The sequence below is a fragment of the Sapajus apella genome, unplaced genomic scaffold, assembly GCF_009761245.1.
Source record: "Sapajus apella isolate SASKATOON/1434 unplaced genomic scaffold, GSC_monkey_1.0 scaffold3580, whole genome shotgun sequence".
Classification (NCBI taxonomy): domain Eukaryota; kingdom Metazoa; phylum Chordata; class Mammalia; order Primates; family Cebidae; genus Sapajus; species Sapajus apella.
In genome coordinates, this window is record NW_022440506.1 from 1,012 (window position 1) to 6,923 (window position 5,912).

The 5,912-nt window shown below is 46.7% G+C and overlaps 1 long non-coding RNA gene across 1 annotated transcript; it reads right to left on the reverse strand.

Moving 5' to 3' along the window:
- Window positions 1–1,885: 1,885 nt before the first annotated feature.
- Window positions 1,886–5,645, reverse strand: LOC116547554. Its single transcript, XR_004267089.1, has 3 exons — window positions 5,635–5,645; window positions 5,579–5,583; window positions 1,886–1,971 (listed from the first exon to the last, which is right to left on the reverse strand). It is a non-coding gene; the product is annotated as an uncharacterized LOC116547554 (long non-coding RNA).
- Between the last annotated feature and the right edge of the window lie 267 nt (window positions 5,646–5,912).

Genomic DNA, 5,912 nt, shown 5'->3' on the forward strand with positions numbered 1-5,912 from the left:
TGTTTTTTTGAGACAGAGTTTCGCTCTTGTTGCCCAGGCTGGAGTGCAATGGTGTGATCTCAGCTCACTGCAACTTCTGCCTCCCAGGTTCAAGCAATTCTCGTGCCTCAGTCTCCTGAGTAGCTGAGACTACAGGCGTGAGCCACCACACCCAGCTAATTTTTGTATTTGTAGTAGAGATGGAGTTTCACCATGTTGACCCAGATGGTCTCGATCTCTTGACCTCATGATCCGCCTGCCTCAGCCTCCCAAAGTGCTGGGATTACAGGCATGAGCCACCGTGCCAGCTTTTTTTTTTTTGAGATAGACTTTCACTTTTATTTTCTAGGCTGGAGTGCAATGGCGCCATCTCAGCTTACCTCAACCTCCGCCTCCCTGGTTCAAGAGATTTTCCTGCGTCAGCCTCCCGAGTAGCTGGGATTACAGGCATGTGCCACCACACCTGGCTAATTTTGTACTTTTAGTAGAGACTGAGTTTCTGCATGTTGGTTAGACTGGTCTCGAACTCCTCACCTTAGGTGATGCGCTCACCTCGGCCTCCCAAAGTGCTAGGATTACTGGCGTGAGGCACTGCGCCAGGCCAATTCTTTTTAATTATTTTAATTTCTTTGCTATATTTGTCTGATAGAATTCTCAATTATTTCTCCGTGTTGATCTTGAATTTCCTCAAAATAACTATCTTGAATTATCTCTCTTAAAGATTACATATCTCTCTTTCTCCAGGATTGGTACTTGATTGATGCTTTATTTAGTTTGCTTGGTGAGGTCACCTTTTCCTGGATGGTGTTGATACTTGTAGATGTTTGTCAGTGTCTGGGCATTAAAAGTTGGGTATTTATTGTAGTCTTCACAGTCTGGGCTCATTTGTACCTGTCCTTTTCAGGAAGGCTTCCCAGGCATTTGAAGGGGCTTGGGTGTTGTGATTTGAGCTTTATCTACTTTAGGGGTAACCTAAAATAGATAAAGCTGTGGTAATACTGTGGCTCTTGGAGACTCAGAGAGCTATACCACCTTTGTGGTCTTGGATAAAATCTGGAAGAATTCCCTGCATTAACAGGTAGAAACTGGGCCGGGCACAGTGGCTCACACCTATAATCCCAGCAATTTGGGGAGCTGAGGTGGATGGATCACCTGTCAGGAGCTTGAGACCAACTTGGCCTACATGATAAAACCCTGTCTCTACTAAAAATACACAAATTAGCTGGGCGTGGTGGTGGATGCCTGTAATCCCAGCTACTCAGGAGGCTGAGGCAGGAGAATTGCTTGAACCTGAGAGGTGGAGGTTGCAGTGAACCGAGATCACACCACTGCACCCCAGCCTGGTGACAGAGTGACTCCATCTCAAAACAAACAAAAAGAACAGGTAGAGACTCTTGTTGGGTCTTCCCTCACCTTGTCCCAGTCTCTCTGTCAGTGCTGAACTGCCTGAAACTGGGGGATGAGACAGAAGTACCCCTTCAGCCATTACCACTGGGACTGTGCTGGGTGAGAGCTGAAGCCAGCACAGCACTGGGTTTCACCCAAGGCTCTTGTAAGCAGCACATGGCTATCGCCTGGGTTCACTCAAGGCCCTAGCCCTGTACAGTCAGCAGGTGGCAAAGCCAGACAGGCTTATATCCTCCTTAGGACGGTAAGTTCCCGCAGACCCCAGGTTGGTATAGAGATGCCATCCGTGAGTCAGGGATTGGAGTAAAAAACTTAGAAATCTACATGGTGTTCTTTTGCACTGTAGCTGAGCTGGCACTCAAATACAAGATATAGTCCTTTTCACTCTTCCCTCCTTCCCATAGGCAGACAAGCCTCACTCTGGCCCACCACCACCATGGGCCCACAGCGAGTGCTGTCAGACTGCCACTGATGTTCCACTAAGGCCTAAGAGCTCTTTAGTCAGCTTGTGGTGAATGTTGCCTGGTCTGAGGCTCACTCTTCAAGACTCAGGGCAGGTCCAGCAATGTCATCCACTGGCCAAGGCTACTATCTGAGTGGGCTTGGAATGGGGCCTCACAACCCTGTCCAGTGCCCTATCCTGTGTTTGATGTGGTATCCAAAATGCAAGACAAAGTTCTTTTTGCTCTTCCCTCTCTTCTCTCAAGTGGAAAGAAGGGGCTGTGTAGCTTGGGGTTGGGGGGAGGAGTGGTACAAGCACACCTTTAGCTATTCCAGCTGGCATCTCAGTAGGCTGTGTTTCCACAGCCCAACCAGGTCCACTGGCTCTGAGCACAGTTCAGCACAGGGCATGCCCAGGGGTTGCAGTTCTTGTGGCCTAGACTTCCTTTCAAGTTTATTTAGGGCTTCAGAGCCCTCCAGCCCACAGTGACAAGTCTTGCCAGACCTCAAGTTCTGACCATTGGGGTAGGTGATTCCCCTCTGGCTGGGCTGGTCTATATGCTCATTCCTTGGGTAGGTGTCAGTTGAGTTCAGCCCAGTTTTGCTTTCCACTGTGACTGAGAAGCACTGAGTTCTGTGCAAAGTCTGACAATCACTGTGCTCTCCCTTCTCAGGAGCACAGATTCTCCACACCAGGAGGCTGTTGATGGGTTATGGGGACAGGTGGCATTGGCAACTCAAGACTCTCCATCTCTTTTTAGTGCCATTTCCAGTAATACGAAATTAAGTGAAGGCCCAGTGTAACTTGCCACCTGAATGCTGGTCATATTGATAGAACCACAAATGGCCTGAGTGCAAGTTTCTTTCCCATTCTACTCTCTTTTTATATATTCAATTTTTTTTTCTCTCTCTCTCTCTCTCTCTCTCTGTGTGTGTGTGTGTGTGTGTGTGTGTGTGTGTGTGTGTGTGTGTGTGTTAGAAACGGGTTCTTGCCATCTTGACCGCCTGGGCTCAAGCAGCCACCTCAGCCTCCAAGAGTGCTGGGATTACACGTGTGAGCCTCCATGACCGGCCACTTCACTCTCTTAAGTAAGATATCCTAGCCTCTGACAGCTTTCCCTCAATGGGACCAGGCAGGTTTCTGTTATACTTTGTAGTGAATTTCAATTCTATGTCTACGTCCAGAGTTATTCAAAGAAGTCAGTGGCATCCTCCTGAGGGAATCAGGCCATTATGCCCTCTTCATCTTAAAAAGCTTGCATGCCATGGCCATGGTTGCTGTCTCTTATCCACCATACAACAACAATGTGGCACTTTGTGGTGAGTGGTGTCCCTCTTATCAGGCTATTGTTTGAATTTTTTTTGTTTTTTGAGACAAATTTTCACTTTTGTTGCCCACGCTGGAGTGCAATGGCACAATCTTGGCTCACTGCAACCTCTGCCTCCTGGTTTCAAGCGATTTTCCTGCCTCAGTCTCCCGAGTAGCTGGGATTACAGGCGCCCGCCAACCACACCCAGCTAATCTTTTGTATTTTTAGTAGAGATGTGGTGTTTCACTATGTTGGCCAGGCGGGTCTCAAACTCCTGACCTCAGGCAGTTCACTTGCTTCAGCCTCCCAAAGTACTGGGATTGCAGATGTGAGCCACCACGTCCAGCTCAATATATTTGATTTGTAAATTGCTCTTGATGACATCTGTAGAGTATCAGATGTCATTTGTTTTACCAGGATTATAAAACACTAGGGGGAGATTTCCACCCACACTAGTAGAAGAAAAAGGCAGACATTAAGATACTTTTCAGGTGTTTAAAGGGCAGAGAGAGGCCAGTGGTGTGTGCCAGTCAGCCGGTTTTTGACATGGATATGTGCCAGGGAAGTGTAAAGAATGATATGCATTTAGAGAGAGTATGTCTGTCTGATGTGTTGAAGGTGCTACACTGGGCTTTCCATGACCTCAGCCATACTAGTGGAAGTGCCTGTCAGGAGCGGGTGGACTCTTAATGTCACAATCACAGCATAGATACCTATTTGTTCAACTAATTATTGTTCGCGGTACTAGTTTCTCCTACGAGTTGAGGACCTTGAGAGGAGAATGTGCAAAAGTAGATGTGGGAGAGATGGACTGTGATACCTCAGTATAGGTGTGGTTTGTAGTTTCATCTGTCAACATCATAACAGGGCACAGTGACTTTTGAAGACGTGGCTGTGAACTTTACCTGGGAGGAATGGAATCTCCTTAGTGAGGCTCAGAGATGCTTGTACCATGATGTGATGCTGGAGAACTTGGCACTTACATCCTCCCTGGGTAAGTTGCTCACACTCACCCCTGTGACCTGAGCTAGTCTCTGTCCTTCCCCCTTTCCCCATTGGCAAGACTTTCTCATGTCCAGAGCATGGGCACAGCTTCCTACTTCAGTTCTATGGGTAGGCTCTTGGTTGGTAGGACTGAGGTGTGCATACTGACATGCTCCTTTCTTGGAGCAGCCCCAACACCTGCTTTACTACAAGCTCTCAGGGAGGGATTCATAGTTAGAAGCCCACCTTGTTAGTCCTGTAGATGTTTGGGTGTCCTTGTCTAGATTTCAGGTTACTGTGTACGCAGAGTCTACTTCCTTTCTCTAGCTGCTATTTTCTTATGCCTGCCTGTGGCAGGAATTGCCTTCACAGACTACATTACTGCCTACATAGACCAGAGGCTGTTCTTGCAAGACCCTCTTTAGAAATTCTCCTTGAAATACTCAGTTTTTTTCTCCAGTGGGCTTTCATATGCAGAGTTGTTCTGAGACAATGTTGGCTGTTCCCTTGTTCTGTCTTTCCCTTAGTCTGTACATTATCCATTTCCCATGTATTTGGTCATCTTTGTGGTGGTATGCACAATCCTCTATGATCTTGAAGATGCAACTGAATTCAGCCTCAGCATAATGGGCTCAGAAGGAATGAGTCCCTTACGAGTGGATTCCTAGGCCGGGCGCGGTGGCTCACGCCTGTAATCCCAGCACTTTGGGAGGCTGAGGCAGGTGGATCACGAGGTCAGGAGTTCAAGACCACCATGGCCAAGATGGTAAAACCACTGTCTCTACTAAAAATAAAAAAAATTAGCTGGGTATGGTAGTGGGCACCTGTGATCCCAACTACTCAGTAGGCTGAGGCAGGAGAATCACTTGAACTCGGGAGGCGGAGGCTGCAGTGAGCTGAGATCGCACGACTGCACTGCAGCCTGGGTGACAGAGCAAGACTTGGTCACAAAAAAAAAAAAAGGAAGAGTGGCACTTTGAGGAGGCCATAGAGTCAGGGCTTTATTGACATCATACCAGAAACTTACTCTATTTTAGTAGTATTTTTGTGGCAAGGGAAGTAGGCACACATATATTCTCACTTTTCTTCCCCATTCTTGAGAGCATCACACTTGTCACTTGTATACCTTATCACTTCTACTCTTTCTTTTTTACCCTTTGACCTATTTGTACATGAACTTGTACCCTAATATCCATTCTCCTATCTAGTCTTCACATCCCACTACCCCACATCTCATTTATTTTACATACGTTGCCATCTGCAGTGGTCTCCAGTATTGGCATAGAGGTTTTGTGTTAGCAAATATATACAGTTTGTTAAACTGTCCTTGACCAATAGCTGCTATGTTATGCTAGTCTTTTTTTTTAGCTTGGACAAATCCCTCTGTACAGTACTCACATGTCATCAGGAGATAAAGTCCTGTAGATGAGTGGTTTGCAGATGCAGGAATTGTAAACCCTGCCTTTACTTCCTGTGTTACATATGGTGCCCTTTACATGATGACGCCTACTACATTCTGTGACCTTTATAGTCCAGTAATAATAAATAGCACCATCTTTCATCTGAAGCCAACATTCTGTTCCTCAAAATATTTCCTTGGAATAATTCCTCAGTTCCTCAGATACACTTGTGGGTAGTCTGTGCCTTCCCACTAGAGTTAACATGCACTTCACCAGCATTTTCTTGCTTTCAGGTTGTTGGTGTGGAGTGGAAGATGAGGAGGCACCTTCTAAGCAGAGTATTTATGTGCAAAGAGAGACTCAGGTCAGGACTCCTACAGCAGGTGTGTCC